Source organism: Hordeum vulgare, chromosome 2H (assembly GCF_904849725.1).
Source record: "Hordeum vulgare subsp. vulgare chromosome 2H, MorexV3_pseudomolecules_assembly, whole genome shotgun sequence".
Taxonomy (NCBI): domain Eukaryota; kingdom Viridiplantae; phylum Streptophyta; class Magnoliopsida; order Poales; family Poaceae; genus Hordeum; species Hordeum vulgare.
The window spans coordinates 262676374-262704129 of record NC_058519.1 but is presented as its reverse complement, the minus strand read 5'-3'; the positions used below and the strand labels follow the sequence as shown (position 1 = coordinate 262704129).

At 43.3% G+C, this 27756-nt stretch overlaps 2 long non-coding RNA genes across 2 annotated transcripts; both read right to left on the bottom strand.

Annotated features, from left to right (window-relative positions):
* Positions 1-17130: 17130 nt before the first annotated feature.
* Positions 17131-19192, bottom strand: LOC123429996. The gene is made up of 2 exons (XR_006622816.1): positions 18635-19192; positions 17131-17393 (listed from the first exon to the last, which is right to left on the bottom strand). It is a non-coding gene; the product is annotated as an uncharacterized LOC123429996 (long non-coding RNA).
* A 4000-nt stretch (positions 19193-23192) lies between these two features.
* LOC123429995 lies at positions 23193-24171 on the bottom strand. Its single transcript, XR_006622815.1, has 2 exons — positions 24025-24171; positions 23193-23941 (listed from the first exon to the last, which is right to left on the bottom strand). It is a non-coding gene; the product is annotated as an uncharacterized LOC123429995 (long non-coding RNA).
* Between the last annotated feature and the right edge of the window lie 3585 nt (positions 24172-27756).

Here is a 27756-nt window from a genome sequence, read left to right as displayed (position 1 = left end):
GAAGTACATTATCCAATGGGAATATGTACTATACTCTTTAGGGAGTTCAGCCTCCTTCCATTCGGCTAGAAAATCAGCCAACACCTGAGATATAATAGCTTGGCGTGGCTTGTACACGATTTCAAAAGGTAAGAGTTCAATGGCCCATTTGGCTATGCGTCTCGTGGCGTCCCTGTTGTTGATTATATCATTTAGTGGTAGTTCAGATGCTACCATAACCGAACATTCTTAAAAGTAGTTTTAGAGCTTGCGAGATACCATAAAAACTCTATAGGCCTTCTTTTGGGCGTGCGGATACCGAAATTTGAACCGAGTCAGTATTTCAGACACAAAGTAGACTGGCTTGTGCACTCAGAAATTGTGGCCTTCCACCTCTCGTTCGACAACGAGGACTGCGCTAACCACTTGATTGCTGGCCGAGATGTAGAGTCATTGGTTCCCCAGTAGCATGTGTTGTCAGTATGGCGTTACTGGCTAATAGTGTTTTAGTTTCTTCCAGGGTATTTGGTGCCTCATTGGTCCACTCAAAGTTTTTGGTCTGTTTGAACAGTTTGTAGAGAGGCAGTGCCTTCAAACCAAGGAGGGAGATGAAACGTCTTAAAGCCGGCATGCAGCCTGCAACTTTCTGCACGTGCTTCAACTCCGTGGGGATTGCTAGCTGGGATAGAGCTCGGATTTTAGCCGGATTTGCCATGATTCCTGTATGGGAGACGATGAATCCGAGTAGTTTTCCCAGCGGAACTCCGAATACACACTTGTCCAGTTTTAGCCGTATATCGTACTCCCGGTGATTATCGAAGGTTTGTAGGACATCATCCACAAGCTCGATGACATGCTTGGTTTTCATGACCACATCACCCACATATGCCTCAACTATTTTGTTGATTTGTTTTTCCAGGTGTGTGATGCGTCCATTTTGCATCATGCTTTCATGTTGATATTTATCGCTTTATGGGATGTTATTACACTTCACGGTACAATACTTATGCCTTTTCTCTCTTATTTTCCAAGGTTTACATGAAGAGGGAGAATGCCGATAGCTGGAATTCTGGCCTGAAAAAGGAGCAAGTTTGAGATACCTATTCTGCGCAACTCCAAAAGCCGTGAAAATCAACGTGGATTTTTTGGGATTTATAAAAAATACTGGGCCGAAGAAGTACCAGAGGGGCACCAGCAGGAGGCCACAAGCCTGCTAGGCGCGGCCTCCCCCCTGGTCGCGCCTAGGGGGCTTGTGGGATCCCACTTGGCCCTCTGGCTCCCCCCTTTTGCTACAACAAGGGTTTCGTTCCAGAAAAAATCAGGAGGAGGGCTTTTGGAAGGAATCGCCGCCGCCACGAGGCGGAACTTGAGCAGAACCAATCTATAGCTCCGGCAGGACGATCCTACTGGGGAAACTTCCCTCCCGGAGGGGGAAATCGTCGCCATCATCATCACCAACACTCCTCTCATCGGAGGGTACTCATCACCATCAACATCTTCATCAGCACCATCTCATCTCCAAACCCTTGTTCATCTCTTGTAACAAATCTCCGTCTCGCGACTCCGATTGGTACTTGTAAGCTTGCTAGTAGTGTTAATTACTCTTTGTAGTTGATGCTAGTTGGATTACTTGGTGGAAGATTATATGTTCAGATCTTTGATGCTACTCATTACCTCTCTCGTCATGAATATGATTATGCTTTGTGAGTAGTCACTTTTGTTCCTGAGGACATGGGATAAGTCATGCTATAAGTAGTCATGTGAATTTGGTATTCGTTCGATATTTTGCTGTGTTGTATGTTGTTTTTCCTCTAGTGGTGCTATGTGAACGTCGACTACATAACACTTCACCATTATTTGGGCCTAGAGGAAGGCATTGGGAAGTAGTAAGTAGATGATGGGTTGCTAGAGTGACAGAAGCTTAAACCCTAGTTTATGCGTTGCTTCGTAAGGGGCTGATTTAGATCCACTAGTTTAATGCTATGGTTAGACTTTGTCTTAATTCTTCTTTCATAGTTGCAGATGCTTGCGAGAGTGGTTAATCATAAGTGGGATGCTTGTCCAAGTAAGGGCAGTACCCAAGCAACAGTCCACCCACATATCAAACTATCAAAGTAACGAACGCGAATCATATGAACATGATGAAAACTAGCATGACAGAAATTCCCATGTGTCCTCGGGAGCGTTTTACCTCCTATAAGACTTTGTCCAGGCTTGTCCCTTGCTACATAAGGGATTGGGCCACTTTGCTGCACCATTGTTACTTTTGTTACTTGCTACTTGCTACGAATCATCTCACCACACAACTACTTGTTACCGATAATTTCAATGCTTGCAGATATTACCTTCCTGAAAACCACTTGTCAGATCCTTCTGCTCCTCGTTGGGTTCGACACTCTTACTTATCAAAAGGACTACGACAGATCCCCTATACTTGTGGTTCATCAGTGTGCCTAAAATCAAGAGTTGATATGTGGCATGTGCCTTTTTAACACGAGAAGCATTGTATTAAAGCCTATAAGCCCGTAGGAGGTGATGAAGGTTGTATCGGCTTGGTCGGACTCCTTCATATTGATTTGATGATATCCGAAGTAGGCATCAAGGAGGCACAGCAAATCGTGTCCAACGGTGGCATCGATGATCTGGTCTATGCGAGGTAAGGGAAAGGGATCCTTAAGGCAGGCCTTGTTTAAGTATTTAAAATTGACACAGAGACACAAAGATTTATCCTTCTTTGGCACCACGACCCAATTTCCTAACCACTCACGGTGTTTTATATGTCGAATGAAACTGGCTTCAATTGGTTTTGCTAGTTTGGTACCCATCGCTTGACGTTTCGGTTTATAAAATCTGCACAACGCCTGTTTGAGTGATTTGAAGCCTGCAGTTATATTCAGGATACGCTCGGCTAGTCCTTGTTGGATTCCTCGCATATCAGAGGGGTTCTCACACCCAGTGTTGTACCACTTTTCTATGCTACGAGTTTATAAAACTTTGGGCCAATTAAAACTTTTTGTGTGCTTATGATGCTTGAATTGATTGTTATTTTCTTGTTTACTTATTTGGATTTTTATTCACAAAAATTCTCCTTCTCTCAAGACTCATCTTCTTGGTCGAAATCCTTGCCCAATGACCATACCATGTGTATAGGACTTAAAAATACTTTTACAAAATATTATTTAGGCCAAAAAGCCTTTATTTAATTTAAGCTTTCAATAACACCTAAATTGAGGTTTGTACTACAAGGCCTCAAATTATGGCAGATGTTGTGCCCCAAATATTTTATTTGGATCCTCTTATCACAAATAATTCCAAAAATCACAAAAATATAACATTATAAGTTATTTTTTCTATTTTATTTAAATACCTTTTTTATGAGGCCAGAAATGATATTTTATAAAGAAAATTTACTTTAAATCTTCAAAAATATCTAGGAAAATTTATGGAAACTCGGTGTACATATGTATTCCATATATATTACTTCCAACACATGGTCATGTTGAAAATATGGGACAAAACCCTTCAAAACCTTTTCTGACTATTTCAAGTATTTGAAATATTTTCATAGCAAATATTCTTAAATAATGCCGATAAAATTCTAGCAAGTCACACATGATAAAACTGATGATCTTGCCCAGGTTCATCTCAATCCAAATTGATTTGATTCTCCAAAATATTCCAAAACCCTCTCTGTCGTGGACCAAATTTCTGCAATTCTACATTGCCAAGTGTTCTCAATTGATCCCAACCATTTTGGGCATGCTCTAATCACCAAATAATTCATCCAAACAAAGTGGTGCACTGGGAGGAATGAATTTGCAAGCCTAGATCTATAGAAACTTTATTTTGTTGATTTCTAGTGTTTAGGAAGTTTGCATTGGAAACTTCCCCAATTAAGCTCAAACTTGGGGTCAACACCATTTTTATCTACCATCTCATCCTGTTAAATCTCATGTCAAGAAAAGTCTTTTAACCGAGAGAAATAACAAACACCTTCTGGTGATTTGGTAAAACTCTTTGAGTCACCCATTTCCCTATTCTCCTTGACCCCTCCTTCTACCATAGTCATTATCACCCCTCTTCTACCTCCAGGTTCTGTTACCTCTACCTTCTCTTAGCCCCCATAAATCCTAGAGCATCTATATTATCCCTAGTAGCAAATGGACAAGGTGGGACACCCCAGAGCGCACGGGCAACCGGCCATGCCAGCCATTTGTGTGCTATGGAGCATGCTACAATATTATCCCTGTTGTAATTAAGCCCTAGAGGCAATAATAAATATAGTTATTATTATAATTCTTGTATCAAGATAATCGTTTATTATCCATGCTATAATTGTATTGAATGAAGACTTATATACATGTGTGGATACATAGACAAAACACTGTCCCTAGCAAGCCTCTAGTTGGCTAGCCAGTTGCTCAAAGATAGTCAGGGTCTTCTGACTATGTACAAGGTGTTGTTGCTTGATAACTGGATCACATCATTACGAGAATCACGTGATGGACTAGACCCAAACTAATAGACGTAGCATGTAGATCGTGTCATTTTGTTGCTACTATTTTCTGCGTGTCAAGTATTTGTTCCTATGACCATGAGATCATATAACTCACTGACACCGGAGGAATGCTTTGTGTGTATCAAACGTCGCAACGTAACTGCGTGACTATAAAGATGCTCTACAGGTATCTCCGAAGGTGTTCGTTGAGTTAGTATGGATCGAGACTGGGATTTGTCACTCCGTATGACGGAGAGGTATCTTGGGGCCCACTCGGTAATACAACATCACACACAAGCCTTGCAAGCAATGTAACTTAGTGTAAGTTGCGGGATCTTGTATTACGGAACGAGTAAAGAGACTTGTCGGTAAACGAGATTGAAATAGGTATGCGGATACTGACGATCGAATCTCGGGCAAGTAACATACCGAAGGACAAAGGGAATGACATACGGGATTATATGAATCCCTGGCACTAAGGTTCAAACGATAAAGATCTTCGTAGAATATGTGGGATCCAATATGGGCATCCAGGTCCCGCTATTGGATATTGACCGAGGAGTCACTCGGGTCATGTCTACATAGTTCTCGAACCCGCAGGGTCTGCACACTTAAGGTTCGACATTGTTTTATGCGTATTTGAGTTATATGGTTGGTTACCGAATGTTGTTAGGAGTCCCGGATGAGATCACGGACGTCACGAGGGTTTCCGGAATGGTCCAGAAACGAAGATTGATATATAGGATGACCTCATTTGATTACCGGAAGATTTTCGGAGTTACTGGGAATGTACCGGGAATGACGAATGTGTTCCGGGTGTTCACCGGGGGGGCAGCCCACCCCGGGGAACCCCATAGGCCTTGGGGTGGCGCACCAGCCCTTGGTGGGCTGGTGGGACAGCCCAAGAAGGCCCTATGCACCATAGATAGAAAATCAAAGAGAAAAGAAAAAAAGGGAGGTGGGAAAGAAGAGAAGGACTCCACCTTCCAATCCTAGTTGGACTAGGATTGGAGGAGGACTCCTCCTCCCTTGGTGGCGCAGCCCTTGGGGCTCCTTGAGCCTCAAGGCAAGCCTCACCTCCGCTCCTCCTATATATATGGAGCTATTAGGGCTGATTTGAGACGACTTTTGCCACGGCAGCCCGACCACATACCTCCACGGTTTTACCTCTAGATCGCGTTTCTGCGGAGCTCGGGCGGAGCCCTGCTGAGATTAGATCACCACCAACCTCCGGAGCGTCGTCACGCTGCCGGAGAACTCATCTACCTCTTCGTCTCTCTTGCTCGATCAAGAAGGCCGAGATCATCGTCGAGCTGTACGTCTGCTGAACGCGGAGGTGCCGTCCGTTCGACACTAGATCGTGGGACGGATCGCGGGGCGGATCGAGGGACGTGAGGACGTTCCACTACATCAACCGTGTTTCTTAACGCTTCTGCGGTGCGATCTACAAGGGTACGTAGATCGGAAATCCCCTCTCGTAGATGGACATCACCATGATAGGTCTTCGTGCGCGTAGGAAATTTTCTGTTTCCCATGCGACGTTCCGCAACAGTGGCATCATGAGCTAGGTTCATGCATAGATGTCTTTTCGAGTAGAACACAAAAGTTTTTGTGGGCGGTGATGTGCGTTTTGCTGCCCTCCTTAGTATTTTCTTGATCCCGCGGTATTGTTGGATCGAAGCGGCTCGGACCGACATTACTCGTACGCTTACGAGAGACTGGTTTCATCGCTACGAGTAACTCCGTTGCTCAAAGATGACCGGCGAGTGTCGGTTTCTCCAACTTTAGTTGAATCGGATTTGACCGAGGAGGTCCTTGGATAAGGTTAAATAGCAATTCATATATCTCCATTGTGGTGTTTGCGTAAGTAAGATGTGATCCTACTAGATACCCATGGTCACCACGTAAAACATGCAACAACAAATTAGAGGACGTCTAACTTGTTTTTGGAGGCTATGCTTATGATGTGATATGGCCAACGATGTGATGTAATATATTGGATGTATGAGATGATCATGTTGTAATAGATAATATCGACTTGCACGTCGATGGTACGGCAACCGGCAGGAGCCATAGGGTTGTCTTTAAACTAACGTTTGTGCTTGCAGATGCGTTTACTATTTTGATAGGATGTAGCTTTAGTAGTAATAGCATGAGTAGCACGACAACCCCGATGGCCACACGTTAATGGAGATCATGGTGTGGCGCCGGTAACAAGAAGATCGTGCCGGTGCTTTGGTGATGGAGATCGAGGAGCACATGATGATGGCCATATCATGTCACTTATGAATTGCATGTGATGTTAATCCTTTTATGCACCTTATTTTGCTTAGAACGACGGTAGCATTATGAGGAGATCTCTCACTAACATTTCAAGACGAAATTGTGTTCTCCCCGACTGTGCACCGTTGCTACAGTTCTTCATTTCAAGACACCACGTGATGATCGGGTGTGATAGACTCAACGTTCACATACAACGGGTGCAAAACAGTTGCACATGCGGGACACTCGGGTTAAGCTTGACGAGCCTAGCATGTGCAGGCATGGCCTCGGAACACATGAGACCGAAAGGTTGATCATGAATCATATAGTTGATATGATTATCATAGGGATGCTTACCACTGAAACTATACTCAACTCACATGATGATCGGACTTGAGCTAGTGTAAGTGGGTCATCAACCACTCAAATGACTAGAGAGATGTATTTTTGAGTGGGAGTTTAGCAAATAATTTGATTAAGTTAAACTCTAATTATCTTGAACATAGTCTAAGTCCACTTTGAATATATTTGTGTTGTAGATCATGGCTCACGCGACAGTCACCCTGAATTTTAATACGTTCCTAGAGAAAGCTAAGTTGAAAGATGATGGAAGCAACTTTGTAGACTGGGCTCGTAATCTTAAGTTGATCCTACAAGCTGGGAGGAAGGATTATGTCCTTAATGCCGTGCTTGGAGATGAACCACCCGCTACGGCTGACCAAGATGTTAAGAACGCTTAGTTAACACGTAAGGAGGACTACTCAGTAGTTCAATGTGCAGTCTTGTATGGCTTAGAGTCGGGACTTCAACGTCGCTTTGAGCGTCATGGAGCATATGAGATGTTCCAGGAGTTGAAGTTTATCCTTCAGAAGAACGCCCGGATCGAGAGGTATGAGACCTCCGATAAATTCTATGCTTGCAAGATGGAGGAGAATTCGTTTGTCAGTGAACATGTGCTCAAAATGCCTGGGTACTCAAACCGTCTAGCTGAGCTGGGGATTGAACTCCTGCAAGAGGCTATCACTGACAGAATTCTTCAATCACTGCCGCCAAGCTATAAGGGCTTTGTGTTGAACTACAACATGCAAGGGATGAACAAGTCACCCAGCGAGTTGTTTGCGATGCTGAAAGTCGCAGAGTCTGAACTCCGTAAAGAGCATCAAGTGTTGATGGTGAATAAGACCACTAGTTTCAAGAGAAACGGCAAAGGGAAGAAGGGTAATTCAAAGAAGAGCGGCAAGCCTGTTGCCAATCCGACGAAGAAACCCAAAGCTGGACCTAAGCCTGAAACAGAGTGCTACTATTGCAAGGGTATGGGTCACTGGAAGCGCAACTGCCCCAAGTATCTAGCTGATAAGAAGGCGGTCAAAGAAAAATCAGGTATATTTGATATACATGTTATTGATGTGTACTTAACCAGCTCTCGTAGTAGTGCCTAAGTATTCGATACCGGTTCTGTTGCTCATATTTGCAACTCGAAACAGGAACTGCGGAATAGGCGAAGGCTGGCGAAAGATGAAGTGACGATGCGCGTAGCAAATGGTTCCAAGTTTGATGCAATCGCCGTCGGCACAGTTTCACTTCAGTTACCATCAAGATTAGTTATGAACTTGAATAGTTGTTATTTAGTGCCTGCGTTGAGCATGAACATTATATCTGGATCTTTTTTATTGCGAGACGGTTACTCTTTTAAGTCAGAGAATAATGGTTGTTCTATTTCTATGAGTAACATCTTTTATGGTCATGCACCCAATGTGAGAGGATTGTTCATATTGAATCTTGATAGTGATAATACACATATACATAACATTGAGACCAAAAGAGTTAGAGTTAACAATGATAGCGCCATGTTTTTGTGGCACTGCCGCTTAGGTCATATTGGTGTAAAGCGCATGAAGAAACTCCATACCGATGGACTTTTGGAGTCACTTGACTTTGATTCACTTGACACGTACGAACCATGACTCATGGGAAAGATGACTAAAACTCCGTTCTCCGGAACAATGGAGCGTGCCGGTGACTTGTTGGAAATCATACATACCGATGTGTGCGGTCCGATGAGCATGGAGGCACGCGGTGGATATCGTTATTTTCTCACCTTCATTGACGATTTGAGTAGATATGGTTATGTCTACTTAATGAAGCACAAGTCTGAAACATTTGAAAAGTTCAAGCAATTTCAGAGTGAAGTTGAAAATCATCGTAACAAGAAGATCAAGTTCCTACGGTCTAATCGTGGGGGTGAATATCTGAGTTTCGAGTTTGGTGCTCACTTAAGACAATGTGGAATTGTTTCACAGTTGACACCACCTGGAACACCACAGCGTAATGGTGTGTCCGAACGTCGTAATCGTACTTTATTAGAGATGGTGCGATCTATGATGTCTCTTACCGATTTGCCGTTATCGTTTTGGGGTTATGCATTAGACACAGCTGCATTCACTTTAAATAGGGCACCATCAAAATCCGTTGAGACGACACCATACGAACTGTGGTATGGCAAAAGGCCAAAGTTGTCGTTTCTTAAAGTTTGGGGATGTGATGCTTATGTCAAAAAGCTTCAGCCTGAAAAGCTGGAACCCAAAGCGGAAAAGTGCATCTTCATAGGTTACCCAAAAGAGACAGTTGGGTACACCTTCTATCTCAAATCCGAGGGCAAAGTGTTTGTTTCTAAAAAAGGAGCTTTTCTCGAGAAGGAGTTTCTCTCGAGAGAATTGAGTGGGAGGAAGATACAACTTGATGAGGTTGTCGAACCTCTCATCCCTCTGGATGGTGGCGCAGGGCAAGGGGAAACCCCTGTCGTTGCGGCGCCGGTTGAGGAGGAAGTTAATGATGATGATCATGAAATTCCGCTTCAAGTTCCTATCGAACCGCACAGGTCGACGAGACCACGTGCTGCTCCAGAGAGGTACGGTAATCCCGTTTTTTCAATCATGTTGTTAGACAACAATGAACCTACAAATCATGAAGAAGCAATGGTGGGCCCAGATTCCAACAAATGGCTAGAGGCCATGAAGTCCGAGATAGGATCCATGTATGAAAACAAGGTGTGGACTTTGGAAGTGCTACCTAAGGGCCGCAAGGCTATTCAGAACAAATGGATCTTTAAGAAGAAGACGGACGCTGACGGCAATGTGACCGTTTATAAAGCTCGACTTGTGGCAAAGGGTTTTTCACAAGTTCAAGGAGTTGACTACGATGAGACATTCTCACCCGTAGCGATGCTTAAGTCCGTCAGAATCATGTTAGCAATAGCTGCATTTTTCGATTATGAAATCTGGCAGATGGATGTCAAAACGGCGTTCCTTAACGGTTTACTTAAGGAAGAGTTGTATATGATGCAACCCGAAGGTTTTGTCGATCCTAAAAATGCTAACAAGGTATGCAAGCTCCAGCGATCCATTTATGGACTGGTGCAAGCATCTCGGAGTTGGAATAAACGCTTTGATGAGGTGATCAAAGCATTTGGGTTTATACAAGTGGTTGGTGAATCTTGTATTTACAAGAAAGTGAGTGAGAGCTCTGTGGCGTTTCTAATATTATATGTGGATGACATATTACTGATTGGAAACAACGTAGATTTTTTGGAGAGCATAAAGGATTACTTGAATAAAAGTTTCTCTATGAAGGACCTAGGAGAAGCTTCTTACATTCTAGGCATTAAGATCTACAGGGATAGATCGAAACGCCTGGTAGAACTTTCACAAAGCACATACCTTGATAAAGTTTTGAAGAGGTTCAAAATGGAACAGTCCAAGAAAGGGTTCTTGCCACTTTTACAAGGTACGAGATTGAGTAAGACTCAGTGCCCAGCAACTGATAACGATAGAGAGCATATGAGCACCGTCCCCTATGCTTCAGCCATAGGATCTATCATGTATGCAATGTTGTGCACTAGACGGGACGTTAGCATGGCAATAAGTATGGCAGGCAGGTTCCAGGGTAATCCAGGAGTGGATCACTGGACGGCGGTCAAGAATATCCTGAAGTACCTGAAAAGGACTAAGGAGATGTTTCTCGTGTATGGAGGTGACGAAGAGCTCGCCGTAAAGGGTTACGTCGATGCAAGCTTTGACACAGATTCGGACGACTCTAAGTCACAGACCGGATACGTATTTATTCTTAATGGGGGTGCGGTAAGCTGGTGCAGTTCCAAGCAAAGCGTCGTAGCTGATTCTACATGTGAAGCGGAGTACATGGCTGCCTCGGAGGCGGCTAAGGAGGGTGTCTGGATGAAGTAGTTCATGACGGATCTTGGAGTGGTGCCAAGCGCACTGAATCCAATAACCTTGTTATGTGATAACACGGGTGCCATTGCCTTAGCAAATGAACCACGGTTTCATAAGAAGACCAGACACATCAAACGACGCTTCAACCTCATCCGCGACTACATCGAAGGGGAGAGCGTAAATATATGCAAAGTGCACACGGATCTGAATGTAGCAGACCCGCTGACTAAACCTCTTCCACGGGCAAAGCATGATCAACACCAGAACTGTATGGGTGTTAGATTTATTACAATGTAATTCGCATGGTGATGTGAGGGTTAGATTATTGACTCTAGTGCATGTGGGAGACTGTTGGAATTATGCCCTAGAGGCAATAATTGTTGGAATTATGCCCTAGAGGCAATAATAAATATAGTTATTATTATAATTCCTGTATCAAGATAATTGTATATTATCCATGCTATAATTGTATTGAATGAAGACTCATTTACATGTGTGGATACATAGACAAAACACCGTCCCTAGCAAGCCTCTAGTTGGCTAGCCAGTTGATCAAAGATAGTCAGTGTCTTCTGATTATGAACAAGGTGTTGTTGCTTGATAGCTCGATCACGTCATTAGGAGAATCACGTGATGGACTAGACCCAAACTAATAGACGTAGCATGTTGATCGTGTCATTTTGTTGCTACTGTTTTCTGCGTGTCAAGTATTTATTCCTATGACGATGAGATCATATAACTCACTGACACCGGAGGAATGCTTTTTCTGTATCAAACGTCGCAACGTAACTGGGTGACTATAAATATGCTCTACAGGTATCTTCGAAGGTGTTAGTTGAGTTAGTATGGATCAAGACTGGGATTTGTCACTCCGTGTGACGGAGAGGTATCTCGGGGCCCACTCGGTAATACAACATCACACACAAGCCTTGCAAGCAATGTAACTTAGTGTAAGTTGCGGGATCTTGTATTACGGAACGAGTAAAGAGACTTGCGAGTAAACGAGATTGAAATAGGTATACGGATACTGACGATCGAATCTCGGGCAAGTAACATACCGAAGGACAAAGGGAATGACATACGGGATTATATGAATCCTTGGCACTGCGGTACAAACGATAAGATCTTCGTAGAATATGTAGGATCCAATATGGGCATCCAGGTCCCGCTATTGGATATTGACCGAGGAGTCTCTCGGGTCATGTCTACATAGTTCTCGAACCCGCAGGGTCTGCACACTTAAGGTTCGACATTGTTTTATGCGTATTTGAGTTATATGGTTGGTTACGGAATGTTGTTCGGAGTCCCGGATGAGATCACGGACGTCACGAGGGTTTCCGGAATGGTCCGGAAACGAAGATTGATATATAGGATGACCTCATTTGATTACCGGAAGGTTTTCGGAGTTACCGGGAATGTGCCGGGAATGACGAATGGGTTCCGAGAGTTCACCGGGGGGGGCAACCCACCCCGGGGAAGCCCATAGGCCATGAGGGTGGCGCACCAGCCCTTAGTGGGCTGGTGGGACAGCCCAAAAGGGCCCTATGCGCCTAGGAAAGAAAATCAAAGAGAAAAGAAAAAAAAAGGAGGTGGGAAGGGAAGGAAGGACTCCCACCCACCAAACCAAGTCCAACTCGATTTGGGGGGGAGCCTTCCCCCTTGGACTCGGCCGACCCCCTTGGGGCTCCTTGAGCCCCAAGGCAAGGTCCCCTCCCTCCCACCTATATATACGGAGGTTTTAGGGCTGATTTGAGACGACTTTTCCACGGCAGCCCGACCAGATACCTCCACGGTTTTTCCTCTAGATCGCGTTTCTGCGGAGCTCGGGTGGAGCCTTGCTGAGACAAGGTCATCACCAACCTCAGGAGCGCCGTCACGCTGCCGGAGAACTCTTCTACCTCTCCGTCTCTCTTGCTGGATCAAGAAGGCCGAGATCATTGTCGAGTTGTACGTGTGCTGAACGCGGAGGTGCCGTCCGTTCGGTACTAGATCGTGGGACTGATCGCGGGATTGTTCGCGGGGCGGATCGAGAGACGTGAGGACGTTCCACTACATCAACCGCGTTCACTAACGCTTCTGCTGTACGATCTACAAGGGTACATAGATCACTCATCCCCTCTCGTAGATGGACATCACCATGATAGGTCTTCGTGCGCGTAGGAAAATTTGTGTTTCCCATGCGACGTTCCCCAACAATAATGAATATAGTTATTATTATAATTCCTGTATCAAGATAATCGTTTATTATCCATGCTATAATTGTATTGAATGAAGACTTATATACATGTGTGGATACATAGACAAAACACTGTCCCTAGCAAGCCTCCAGTTGGCTAGCCAGTTGATCAAAGACAGTCAGGATCTTCTGACTATGTACAAGGTGTTGTTGCTTGATAACTGGATCACGTCATTAGGAGAATCACGTGATAGACTAGACCCAAACTAATAGACGTAGCATGTACATCGTGTCATTTTGTTGCTACTGTTTTCTGCGTGTCAAGTATTTGTTCCTATGACCATGAGATCATATAACTCACTGACACCGGAGGAATGCTTTGTGTGTATCAAACGTCGCAACGTAACTGGGTGACTATAAAGATGCTCTACAGGTATCTCCGAAGGTGTTCGTTGAGTTAGTATGGATCGAGACTGGGATTTGTCACTCCGTATGACGGAGAGGTATCTTGGGGCCCACTCGGTAATACAACATCACACACAAGCCTTGCAGGCAACGTAACTTAGTGTAAGTTGCGGGATCTTGTATTACGGAACGAGTAAAGAGACTTGCCGGTAAACGAGATTGAAATAGGTATGCGGATACTGACGATCGAATCTCGGGCAAGTAACATACCGAAGGACAAAGGGAATGACATACGGGATTATATGAATCCCTGGCACTGAGGTTCAAACGATAAAGATCTTCGTAGAATATGTGGGATCCAATATGGGCATCCAGGTCCTGCTATTGGATATTGACCGAGGAGTCACTCGGGTCATGTCTACATAGTTCTCGAACCCGCAGGGTCTGCACACTTAAGGTTCGACGTTGTTTTATGCGTATTTGAGTTATATGGTTGGTTACCAAATGTTGTTTGGAGTCCCGGATGAGATCACGGACATCACGAGGGTTTCCGGAATGGTCCAGAAACGAAGATTGATATATAGGATGACCTCATTTGATTACCGGAAGGTTTTCGGAGTTACCGGGAATGTACCGGGAATGACGAATGGGTTCCAGGTGTTCACCGGGGGGCAACCACCCCGGGGAAGCCCATAGGCCTTGGGGGTGGCGCACCAGTCCTTGGTGGGCTGGTGGGACAGCCCAAGAAGGCCCTATGCGCCCTCCTCCCTTGGTGGTGCAGCCCTTGGGGCTCCTTGAGCCTCAAGGTAAGCCTCCCCTCCCCTCCTCCTATATATATGGAGCTATTAGGGCTGATTTGAGACGACTTTTTCCACGGCAGCCCGACCACATACCTCCACGGTTTTACCTCTAGATCGCGTTTCTGTGGAGCTCGGGCGGAGCCCTGCTGAGATTAGATCACCACCAACCTCCGGAGCGCCGTCACGCTGCCGGAGAACTCATCTACCTCTCTGTCTCTCTTGCTGGATCAAGAAGGCCGAGTTCATCATCGAGTTGTACGTGTGCTGAATGCGGAGGTGCCGTCCGTTCGGCACTAGATCGTGGGACGGATCGCGGGACGGTTCGTGGGACGGTTCGCGGGGCGGATCGAGGGACGTGAGGACGTTCCACTACATCAACCGCGTTTCTTAACGCTTTTGTTGTGCGATCTACAAGGGTACGTAGATCGGAAATCCCCTCTCATAGATGGGCATCACCATGATAGGTCTTCGTGCGCGTAGGGGAATTTTTGTTTCCCATGCGACGTTCCCCAACACTCCCGTAGTGTAGCTGGCTCCCAATCGCCTACCCTGACCACCTCGGGCATCCCCATTGTGTCTCCCGTGGCTGCATCGGTGTTGACGACATGCCAAATGGTCGCCCCCTCTTCCATCTCTCTCTAGCACCACCCTCCCACGCATGCCAAGCACTGCCGGCTCGCCCAACGGTCGACCTCACATGCGGGCTCTCCCCTCTCTCCCTTTTCTCCCCCCTAGTCATAGACCACGCCGAGAAGCACCACAGACACACGGTGGCCTCCCTTGCCCCTCCAGCCAGCTCCGGTGGACCACGTCCACGGTGCTCTGGCCCTCGCCTACATAAGTCCCTCACCGAGCTCTCTCTCCCCTCTCGCCACTCTCTACCACACCCAATCGGCTATCCCGAGCCCCCATTCGACCCCTCAAAGCCTCATTTCCAGTGATCGAGATGAGCGCCGCCATCTCGGGTCGCCGGTGTTCGTGCGATAAGATCCTCCTCTGCCCCTACTCTATTACAATCTCGAACCGACGCGTGGCACTAATCCCATTCTCCCTCCTTTTGACATCGATTCCAGTCAGGGGCGAGCAACACGACCTCCAGCCGGAGCTCTGCCACTCGGGTCCAATGCTGACGTCGTTCCCTTCGTCTGCACCGGTCCTCTCCTCATACAAGCGATGTGTGACTCAATGCTAAGAAGCCCCATGCCAACCATTCGTGTCGCCATGTCATGCATCACTGTCGGCGAGCTCGTGAGTCTCCCTGGCCATGAGGTTGAAGATGACAGGTGGCCTCCACCTGTCATCCTCACCTCCCTCTCTTCTCCGCCCGCTTTCGCTGACGCCTAGGGCCCACGTTAGGGTTGACCTCGGCGGTGGGCACCCCTACCTAGGCTGGGCTGTTGTGGCTCTGGGTCGGCCCAGTTGCAGTCAGTTCTGGCCCAGGCACAGAGCCTTTTCTACTTTTCTTTTCTCTCTAGTTTCCAAAAATGCTATAAGATCATGTAATTATCCAAATTCAACAATTCCAATTTATAAATTCTTGTAATATTCTAAGCTATGTAATGATGCCACTTGTGCATTTTATTGAAAACATTGTTTTAAATATTGTTACTTTGAATTAAAATGCTTTTCATCACTTTCTACATTTCAAAACCAGAGATAATAATTTTTACACTCCTAGTATTCACCCTAGTATTTTACAAAAATAGTTTGTCACTGTTAGGAGTGACTTCTTCCTGTTTTTGTCGTGGCCTTCTTTTTGCCCGTTATATTACGACGAATAGATTGCATCATTGACGAAGAGCCCTTTAACCATGTCTAAGAAATCATTTTATCCATGACATATGGCACTTGATTCTGTTGTATTGAATCATGACGAACTGGTGACCACCTTGATGGGTTTCCCTGTTACTTTTTTGTTGATACTTGCATTGGCATAACTCTACTTTCTACTCAGACTTGTGTGGGTGGTAAGTAGATAGGCTGCTTGGTGATGCTATGCAAGTGATACGGGAATATGCATAGTGTTGGAAACAAAAGTGTTTTCAAGAATTGGTTTCTACTAGAAGCAAGTTTCCAGTAGCAAACTTGGGGCTGAGAAAAGGGCTTTTTTACTCGAGGGAATTTTGGGGAATAACTTGTCTAGTGGTCATAGGTATGGAAGGACTACTTGCCCACCAAATTTCATCTCACGGAGGTAAGTGAATAGGGTACTTGTAGTTCAAGGCCATAATTGCTACCAAAATCTAGTCCTTGATGAACTTATCATATTTTCCATATGAGATTGTCATTTTGGATTTCATTTGATGAATTAGAATGCAATAGTTGTTGTGGTAATGTTTGGGAGCAGTTGCATGAGCAGAATGGAAGGAGAGGGGAAAGGGAAGATTTTACCATGGTGAAAGGAGAGGGAAAGTGAGGGATTCACCCCCCCCACCTCCCAATAATTGAGCAAAGGTTGTAGCAAAGTTTCTGGAGATAAAATAGGGTCATAACACTACAACAAAAACACCCTTTTAGCAAGACATTAATCTGTTGTTGTATGTCCATATAAGTGTTGCTAACGCCTACACCACTGGATTAATATGTGCTGCCGTAGGTGGCATTGGAAGGGCCTACAACAACATATATAAATTCCTCGGTAAACGACATGAAAAGATGTTGCATTCTAGCAACGTATATAACTAGATATTAAAACAACACTTCATATGTGTTCCTCGCTGCATTGTAGAACAGGATTTCCAAATGATATGGTCAATGCTGAAAATACACGGAGCCACAATATAACAAACATGATGGTCCCATATATTAATTTGACTTTGTTGCATTACAAAGAACATGATCCAAAGGTTACAATAAGTGATACTAAAATAGTACCCTAATCTCGACGTTTCAATCAACGCCTCGACCATTCTAAAACACAATGTTTGAATTACCCACACTGGAAATGACATTCTAAAAAACTTCATAAGACTATCGAATAGCAGCCCCATTCTCCACCTTGCAATCAACATATGGGCCATGCATCATCAATTTATCATAGCAACCTACAACAATAAAGAAATCATATCAGCAAGTTATTTTGGAAAGAACAAGGTTAAGAGCGACCAAATTAAAGGAGGAGCAAAATACAAAGCTTGAAGGACATGCAATAATTAATCTTGCTGCATGACCGATAATGTTGAACTTTTTTAGAGGTCGTATCAATTGACCAGGTTTTGCCAATGGAGCATCTATATGCACTACCCAGAATTGATTACAAAGATGAACACCCCCAGCTTTGTGTTCTCGGTTAGTGCTTTGGAGTGTACCAAGAGCAACATTCTTGTTTGGAGTTCCCAAGCTCTTCAAAACTACTATAGAGCGAATGTGTTTGTAAACGAGAAAACCATTTGACCGGCTATAGTGCCACTATATATTTAACGTTTCAGGTATCAAACGGACTCCGATGACGATGAAATTTGGTAGGAGGCCTACCTACACTATAACAAGACAAAACACCAGCTTTCATCCCAATCCGAGAAAGTTTTATACACACTATAAAATAATATTTTAACAATGTCACGGGCGCGTGCGTGTGTGGTTGGTCTCGAAACGGTCAACGACAAGAACGGGAAGGACCGGCAACTAATAACAGATGCAAGTTTTGAAAATTGACGACAACGAAGAGCCAATGTTAGGACAACCAAGCCGAGGATCATTGACCTAATGCCACTGGTGGATAATACGGTAAGGAGGCTTTTTGCCAGTTCTTCCTTCCTGGCTGAGGGTGGGCGTCTTCAATACCTCAACTCTGACATGTCTTCTATACCCATTTTTTCCTACGTAGTCTGGACATACCACCTGGTATCATCAAGCAGCTGGAAAGGATACAGACACAATGTCTTTGGATAAGAAATGGCCAAGATCATGCACCTTCTCTTGCGGCTTGGGACTTGGTGTGCAGACCCAAGATGAAAGGAGGTTTGGGCATCATGAATCTGTCTGTCCAGAATGATGCTTTGCTCCTTAAACATGCTGATAAATTCCTCAACATAGCAGAAGTGCCATGGGTGGAGTTAATATGGAACACCTACTACCACAACACAATTCCACAAGGAACATATCTATGTGGTTCATTTTGGTGGAAATATATTTGCAAGAGGATGGACAATTTCAGAGCTGTCACTTTCATACAACCAAACACAGGAGATTCTTTTCTGTTTTGGTCTGACTCTTGGGCATTAGGTGACTCAACACTGCCCTTGGCACACAGGTTCGAAAGATTATTCTCCTTTGCAATTGATACCTTCAGTACTGCTGAGGAGGTGGTCCAAGCTTTTGAGGCAAACTCCATGACTAGCCTCTTTCACCTGCCTCTTTCTGACAGAGCTTTCCAGGAACTGCAAACAGTTACCAACCTTCTTCAAAATCTGCATAGAGAACAGTCAAGCAATGATATCTAGCTTTGGAGTACTGACACCAAAACTTACACAGCTAAGAAGTACTACTTGCATGTCCATCAGCCCATTATACCCAACCCCATTCTTAGATGGGTTTCGAAAAGTTGCTGCACAATGAAAATAAAAATGTTTGCCTGGATGCTTATCATGGATAGACTAAATACCCAAGACATGCTAGAGAGACGCCACTGGAATGTTTCTAATTCCAACTTATGTGTCCTATGTCATGCAAGAGTCAAGGAGGACAGGGATCATCTCTTTTTTAACTGTATGTTCAGCATCAGGGTTTGTAACTATCTTCAGATTTCTTGGCAGGGTAACTCCATGTGGGATGCCGCTTTAGCAGCCAAGAGAGATTTTCATAAACCTTTCTTCTCTGAAGTAGTATTCACAGCTTGCTAGAATATTTGGACCACCAAAAATGCAAGGGTTTTCAACAATGAGCGTCCCAGATTCAGCACATGGAAATCTAACTTCATCCATGATATTGCCTTGTTAGATTATAGAATTAAGACTAGTTTTAAGGATGATCTCATCAAGTGGATTTCCTTATTACCTTCATGAGGTTTGTAAAAATCATCCCCATTTGTATATTCTTAACCCCCTCTATACATAAACTCTTTATAGTTGGAATAAAAGAAAAGGTTGTGGGGTGATTGCCCTACAGTAGTCGGTCAAAAAAAAAGAGCCAATGTTATGCAGATTATGCGCATGATACAATAATGAATGCGGCAACCAAATAAATCACATGGCTACAATGGAATAAAAAGGGAATCTTCTGGAATGTCAGTTCCGAGCTATTACAACTCTCCTCCACTAACAAGAGATCTCGACCTGAGATCTAAGAATGTAATGGGAAGAGGATGATAAAGAGCAAGAGGTAAAACTTAGTTGCTTCTTAGACAAATGAGTGCGACCAATGAATCTTGAAGGTTGCAAAGAGATGAAGAATGGCATGAGGAACAATCAAGAATTAAAAAGAAATTTTGACACCACTTTGGTACGAAATAGATGCAAAAGTTGATAAGATGGAAAGATCTTAAAAAATATTTCACATCACTCCGGTTAAGGGGGCAAGCAAGGGAAGAACAAGATCTTGATAAGACGAGATGGTTGATTTAAAGGCAGAAACATCACAAAGCCTCTGGAACAAAAGAATAGACTCTAGATCTTTGAAGAGAAATGACTAAAGAAAGAAAATGACAACTTCTACCACCATTTAATTTGAAGTGCATCCTTAGGAAAAAGGATTGAACGGAGTTATTAGAAAATCAACAACGAAAAGAACAAGCTTGTTGTCGGCTTATGGAAACCATCTCAATCTTATTAGGTGACAACCAGCCACTAACAGAAACAAAGATTCCTTGGGAGCAACCTGATATGAAAACTTCTTTCACTAAGATTATATATTGAGAACATGGATCAACGATAATCACCATAATGGCAACAATCCTTAGAAAAAAGCTTTAGGTGACATCTAAACCAAGATAGGTCAATGGAAGAAAAGATGGATTTAATTATCTTAGTCCTGAAACAAATACTCTTCGAGACTCCTCATGAGCCAAGAATGCTACAACAACACCTCAGAGGAAAATTTAAGGAATAATTGCTCTTTGAAATGCAAGATAAAGAATAGTTGAGGCACTACCACAAGAATCTCGAAGAATACTTTGAGAAAGAACTAAATCCTTGATGAGAGCCAAGAAGAAACTCTTGGATAACACCGGAATAAAAGGATGATAGCAAAGAATTGAAGGTTTAAAAGAATAAAATTATGACCTTGCAAAGATTTAGATGAAGCTTCACGAAGAGATACCTGAGAAAAATTGGAACTCCGGAAAAACAGAAGATGAACAACTTAGAATCGAGAATTGATATCATGAGTCACTCCGGAAGAAGAATTGAAATCACTTTGATGAATCAAGAAAAAGAATTATGTTATGCTTATACTTCATCAAGTTCAGTTGATGACAAGCAATGGATTTAGCATATGACTTATTTTTCTTGAAAACATTGAAGAGAAAGATAAGGCAGAACCTCGAAGAACACTTGAATGACACACTGCAAAGAATTTGGAATGAAAGAGGATAATACAAATGAATTAGGCTACATTTTGACAAAGAGAGCATGATCTGCCTAACACGGAACTTGAACGAAGCGCTGAAATAATTGAGATACGAATGAAGAGACAACAATTGAGAAGAATTTGAGAGTGAAAGCTGAAGGCTGAGAACGAAGAAATCTTCTGAAATGATGGTCCTCAGAGGATTGAGAATGAAAACAACTTTCAAATGCACCTTACAGCTATGGAAATAGTTTCTCATGAATGAAAACAATTTGAGAGAGAGCACAAAGCTGAGATGACAAACTTCAAAGAATGGACAAAGTTTAAGAGTAACAGTTCTTCAGTATTCCAAGCTGAGAATGAAGGCAAGAAACACCATAAAGAATTACTACGACACTCCGGAACAATGGATAAGGAAACATTGAGCCAGTGATGAAGATATTTCAGATCGATCTTGGAGAAGGAAATGACTGATGAGATTCCATACTTATGTCACATTTGAAAAGAATCAGAGATCTCCAGAAAACATTAGAAGAACCAGGAAAGATCTTGGAGAAGAACATGTGGGTTATGGGCCCACTCAAAAGAAAACACCATTGTACGGATTGCTTAGAAAAGAGATATTGCACCGGTATAAATGAAAACTTGATAAGGTGAGAACCTCAAAATAATTGAAAATATTGAAAACAAGAAACTTCTGAGATATCATCAACACTTCGAATAGAATAGAGAGGGATGGATAAATTAGAGAAGCTTGGATAAGAATTTCCAACATGGGAAAGCACTTAATGTATGAAAAGGATAAGATGAACACCAAAAGCTTGAATTGAATCCACCGGAGAAGAAGACAAGAACAAAGAAATGATGAACTTGAAACTCCTTAGAATCTTCATAATGAATCACCGGATACAACACAGAAGAGAGGATAGAGGACGCATCAATGAAAATAAAGGCACTTGGATGACAATTAAATCAGTGAAGAAAAGGGGCGAGAGGGTGGGAAAAAATGAAGACAACTTGAGACACATGAAATGAGAGGTGGAAAGAAATATGAGGATTGATCTTGCAAATATTAGAGAGGAATGAATTAACTCAAAAGGGAGAATTCTGAATGGAACAAAATTAACATGACAACTTGATTGGGCAAAAGGATTAGCACTGCTACACAAATATAAGAACACCACTTAGGACAGATATAAAATCGCCACTTAACATCGAAGCAACTCAAATTACCATACTCCAACAAAACAAAGGATGAGGTTTACAAGCCGGAAACAAATATATGATAGAGATTCCATTGAATATTTTCATGGTAAGGTTCTCACAGGCTTGATCATACATTTGATTGTCATATTAAAATGACACTCGAACATGCTCCCTAGGTGTAGCGGACTACAAGGCTTGACGGAGCATATGTGATGAAATATATCGACACTGTCCTTTGTAAGAAAGAACATGAACTACACTATCTTTGCATTTTAAATGAGGTCGAAAACAACATATAATATTTCCGATATGACCACATATGTTAATTTCGAAATTGGTCTAGGTCCGAACTAAACACATTTTCTATTTATTAAAGAGTAAAATAATGTGGACCATGTGATTCTACACGTCATTCTAGTCGGTTTACGTATATAGATCATCTAAAACCGAGATACTGTCCAAAAGACAGTGCCATCACAAGATAATATGTCATGAATGCAAAATGGATGCAAATGACAGCACAAGCATGTTAATCATGGATGCTACAAGATATTATAGAACTACATGAATTCTAGGCAAGTTTAAATGAGGACAGAACAACGAACAACAATTCCATCAAATCCACATATGGAAATTAAGATTTCAGTATTGTTTTTCCTATAACACAATTTTAGAGTTGTTAAACATCAAAATAAATGTCACTTTGTTGTTCTACACATTTTTCTAATCAAGTTACATATGTTAAAAAATTTAATCGGAGCTACGGTTAATTAGTTATGAATTAAATCATTTCAACATGGCATGTACGCAAATTTTATTAAATAGCAAGTTTAAACATTTTAATGAGGGGTGAAAGTTGGATATTGTGAAACTAAACAAATTTCTAAGCATTTTACATGTTCAAAACATTTAACCCTATGCATGGTTAATTAGTTATTAGCAATTCAAAATAGTGACAAAATCTGTAATAAATGCATGTCTTGATTAATGACAAAATCGTAGGAGGAAAAAAATATCTACATGCCCGAACTGCAGTAAAGCGCGGCGGGCCAGGGCTGGAATCTTACTTCGCGGCGGGCCAGGGCTGGAATCGGCCCCAAGATGGTTGTGTGTGTGAAAAACGAAAAATTAAGTAGCGCAAAGTATTGGGGCATGTGGGTCTCGAACCAATGACCTTCTGGTTGAAATCCAAAGCACTGAACAACTAGGCTAACAAGGAGCTATGGGAAACAATGAGTTTTTCTCTAGATAAACTATACCTTGTCACTATCTGAACTAAACTGAAAACAGGAAACAGAGATCGCATCTTCTGTTCGAGTGGATGGCGATGCATGTTGCAGTGCACGGCAGCTCGACTTGGAGAGGAGGTTCCGTGGCACGAGAATGATGAGGTTGCCGTGAACGGAAAGGGGACGGCGTGAGGATCCGGATCCAGCAAAGAACGACATCGAGCGAGGGTCGGAGCTCCAGATCCAAGGCGCGGGAGGTGGTCGGCCATGGCAAGGCTCCTGCGGCTACGAGTTACAGAGAGAGAATGAGAGAACTAGGGAGAGAGAAAAAGAGGAGGAAGAGGGAAGGAGAGGGGCGGCAAGGTCCTTGCTTGGCGGCGGTCACCGACAAGGTCGCGCTAGTGCGGAGTCATGGGCGAGGGCACTTGCTTGCACGCGCGGCCATGCACTCGATGTCGAGCAGGGGAGCGCCTGGCTCGCGTGGAGGCTCGGCGACATGAACTCCATGATGAAGACGGTGGTGGCTAGCGAGAAGACCAAGAACAGAGCAGATCCAGCTCGGGGACGACGGGGATGGCCGGAGCTGACAAGGGAGTCACAGGAGTCGGACGGTAATTGAGGCTAGGTAGGTCTCATCAAGCTTGGGTCGGATCCTGCAGAGAGAAAAGGTGAGAGACGAGGGGAGAACTAGAGAGAGGGGAATAGGGGAGGGGGAGGAATGGAGATGGTTGCAGACCTCCGGTCAGCTTCTCCCTCGATAAGCCGACACGGCGTCGAGGACGAGCTCAGGCACGGAGGCGAGAATGCTCGGTTCACGGGCCTGATGGGCAGAGCTGCTACGGACGCGCGTCCCTCTAGATGATGGACTAGGGGAATATATATATGTGGGGATGAGACTAGGGTGGGATGAATTGCGTCCATTTGATGATGACCTGATGGCCACGAACAGAGGTGGGGCATTAGATGTGCTAGGTGGCTGTGTAGAGGGGAATGGGTCAAGAAGGAAGGAAAGTTGTGCCCCCGTGACAGAGTTTTTAAAACACTCAAACACAAAACAATTTGATCGGTTATAGTGCCGCAAACAGACTCCAATTGCAATAAAATTTGGCACGCGGCCTTCCTACACTATAACAAGACCGCACGTCAACTTCCAACCCAATCCGAGATTTTTTAAAATACTTTTTAAAATAATATTTTGACTATGTCACGGGCGTGTGCTTGTGTGGTAGGTCTCGAAACGGTCGACGACAAGCACGAGAAGAATAGGCAACTAATAACGGATGCAAGTTTTCAAAAATTGACGACAACGAAGTGTCGATGTTATGCAGATGATGCGCATGATACAATGATGAATGCGACAACCAAATAAATCACATGGCGACAATGGAATAAAAAGGGAATCTTCTCGAGCATCGAATCCTGGTTGTTACAATTGTAACGCCCAAGATGCGGTCCTATCCTTATTTTGGCGCGAGTGCCTCGATAGGGATAAAACCGCATCTCATCGTTTCACAAGAATGAATATAGTTACAAGTACGTGTACTGAAAAGATGAGTCTAAGGAGTTGGATTACACTCGCCACAAGCTACATCAAGATCACATCAATACAGAAATATCGAGTCATCATGAAGAAGTGTAGGGTCCGTCTATGGAAGAAAACAAACGATAAAAGAACAATGTCCAACCTTGATATCCCAGGTTGCCAGCCTGGAACCCATCCTAGATCGATGAAGAAGAAACTTCAAATAGCACAATCATCGCGCTCACGTGTTAATATCACTTTACCTGTACATGCAACTGGTGTTGTAGTAATTTGTGAGCCACAGGGACTCAGCAATCTCATTTCCAAAGGTATCAAGACTAGCAAAGCTTAATAGGTGAGGTAGGGTTAAGTGGTGAGGCTACAGCAAGCGACTAAGCATTTGTTTGAGGTGGCTAACTTACGAGTACAAGAATAAGAGGGGGATGATCTACGCACAGTGGACGTGAACTACCGATGATCAAATGAATGATCCTAAACATGTACTTACGTCAGACATAACCCCACCGTGTCGTCTTCCGGATACAAAACTCACGAGAAGAGAGAGTCACGATTACACAGTCAGTTGGCAAGTTTTAATTAAGTTTACTTCAAGTTATCTAGAATCGGATGTTAAACAAAGTTTCCAAGTTTGCCACATAACTACGGGCACGGCTTTGTGAAAGATTTAACCCTACACGGGTACTCCAACTAGTCCATCACAAACTACCACACACTGTGACGGAATGACCTCGATCAGGGAAAACCCGTGATCTCCTCGGGTTCCTATCGGAGAACCTCAACCTTAAGATAGCCCAAAGTATCCTCAGAATCCCTTGCACAAGACACGCGAGAAGGGTAAAACAAGTCCAGCAAGGCCATCCGGCATGTCGACGATCCCAATAGGATCCGCGTATCTCGTTCTCAGGAAACGAAAAATTAAGCTACGCATACGAAGGCCGGATAGAAATCCCCCGAGTTACCCCGGGTGGCCCCGCATGGTGCTCTGTTTTGGACCAACATCATCAGCCATGCCCCCTTTATTATGTCGAATTACTCCTTGCGTTCATGACACCCTATGTTTTCGGTATCAAAAGAATTATTATGTTGGACAAATATAGTACCAACATTGGGCCTTGCCAGACCAGTTTTATCCCAAAACGAGAATCTAGGGGGTCCACATAACAACCCCAAGCATGTTAGGAGCGCTTATTTATGGAACATAACACCCGTAACAGAATCTAAGGCGATAAAGGTAGAAGGCTTGGCCTTCTAGCCTGGAAATATTTCAGCAACACTTCGTTAGGAAATTGAGGCAAAATTTGATGAGATGGAATATCTTGACAAGATTCACAACAAACCAACTAAATTGATAAGCAAGGAAACAACTTGATCTTGAAAGAACAAGATGATAGATTAAAGAGAGCAATATGACAACAACTCTGGAACAAGAGAATAGAACTAGATCTTTCAGAAGAATAGAATGAAGAAGAAAATAAATAAAAAATTCCATCACAATTGAACTTGAAGAGAATCCTACAAAGGAGGATTGAATGGAGTTGTTGGAAAATCAACAACGAAAAGAACAAGATTGTAGTGGGTTTATAGAGACCATCTCAAATAATGAACAGAAAGAATGATTGCTTGGAAGCAACAAGAATGGCAAAACTTCTTACTCCAAGAGGATATATCGAGAACTTGGGTCAACGATAGTCACCATAATAGCCGGCATCCTTAGAAAAATATTTAGGGGAAACCTAAACCAAGGTAGCTCAATGAAGAAATCATAGGTCTGAAAATATCTCATGATCATAGAATCGGTGGGTTTAAATATCTCATTCTTGAAACAAATTTCCTTCGAGACTCCTCCACTAACAAGAACGCTATAACATCACCTCAAAGGATAAAGGAGGAAGAATTGCACTTGAATATGCAAACAAAGGATACTTGAGGTTCTCCAACAAGAATCTTGAAGAACACATTGAGAATGAAGAGATCATGACCTGCCTAATAGAAAACTTGAATGAGGCTCCGAAATAATTGAGAGACGAATGAAGAGACAACAATTGAGAAGAATTTGAGAATGAAAGCTGAAAGCTGAGAACGAAGAAATCTTCTGAAATGATGGCCTTCAGAGGATCAAGAAATGAACACAACACTGAAATGCACCGTATAGATATGGAGAATTTCTCATGATTGACAACAATTGAGAAGATATCACGAGCTGAGATGACAATCTCCAAAAGAAAGGACAAGATTTGAGAGAAACACTCCTTCAGTCTTCCAATCTAAAAATGATGAGGAGAACGCCACCAATAATAACTGAGACACCCGGAATAATTAAGAATGGAAGGTTGAGCCAAAGATGAGAACTAATTTGAAGCAATCTTGGAGAAGGAATATGACCGAGGAAATTCATACTTACGTCATAATTGAAAAGAATTAGATATCTCCCGCAAAAGATTAGAGGAGCGAGATAAGATCCTGGGAAAACTTGTGGGTTATCGGCCCACGAAAAAGAAACACCATTGAAAATATTGCTCACAAAGAGAGATATTGCACCGGTATAACTCAAAACTTGATGAGGTGAGAAGCTCAAAATAATTGAAAGGACTGAAAACAAGAAACTTCTTAGATATCTTCAGCACTCCAGATAGAATAGAGAGAGATGACAACAAGAAGACTTGATAAGAATCTGCAACACATGAATCATTGAACAAAAGAAAAGGATATGATGAGCACCGAGAACAATAATATGGTGATATAACAAGGAACCCATGTTATCACATTGAAGCAACTGCACCTGCAACTAGCAACGCTATCACATGGTTAAGCGAGCGGTAATATAGCAAATCAGTTGTTTGCTAGGTTGTAGAAAGGTTGAAGGTTTTCATGGCAATGTTGGGAGGCTAATATTTAACACGTGGTAGGCAGCGAGACATAGCGAAA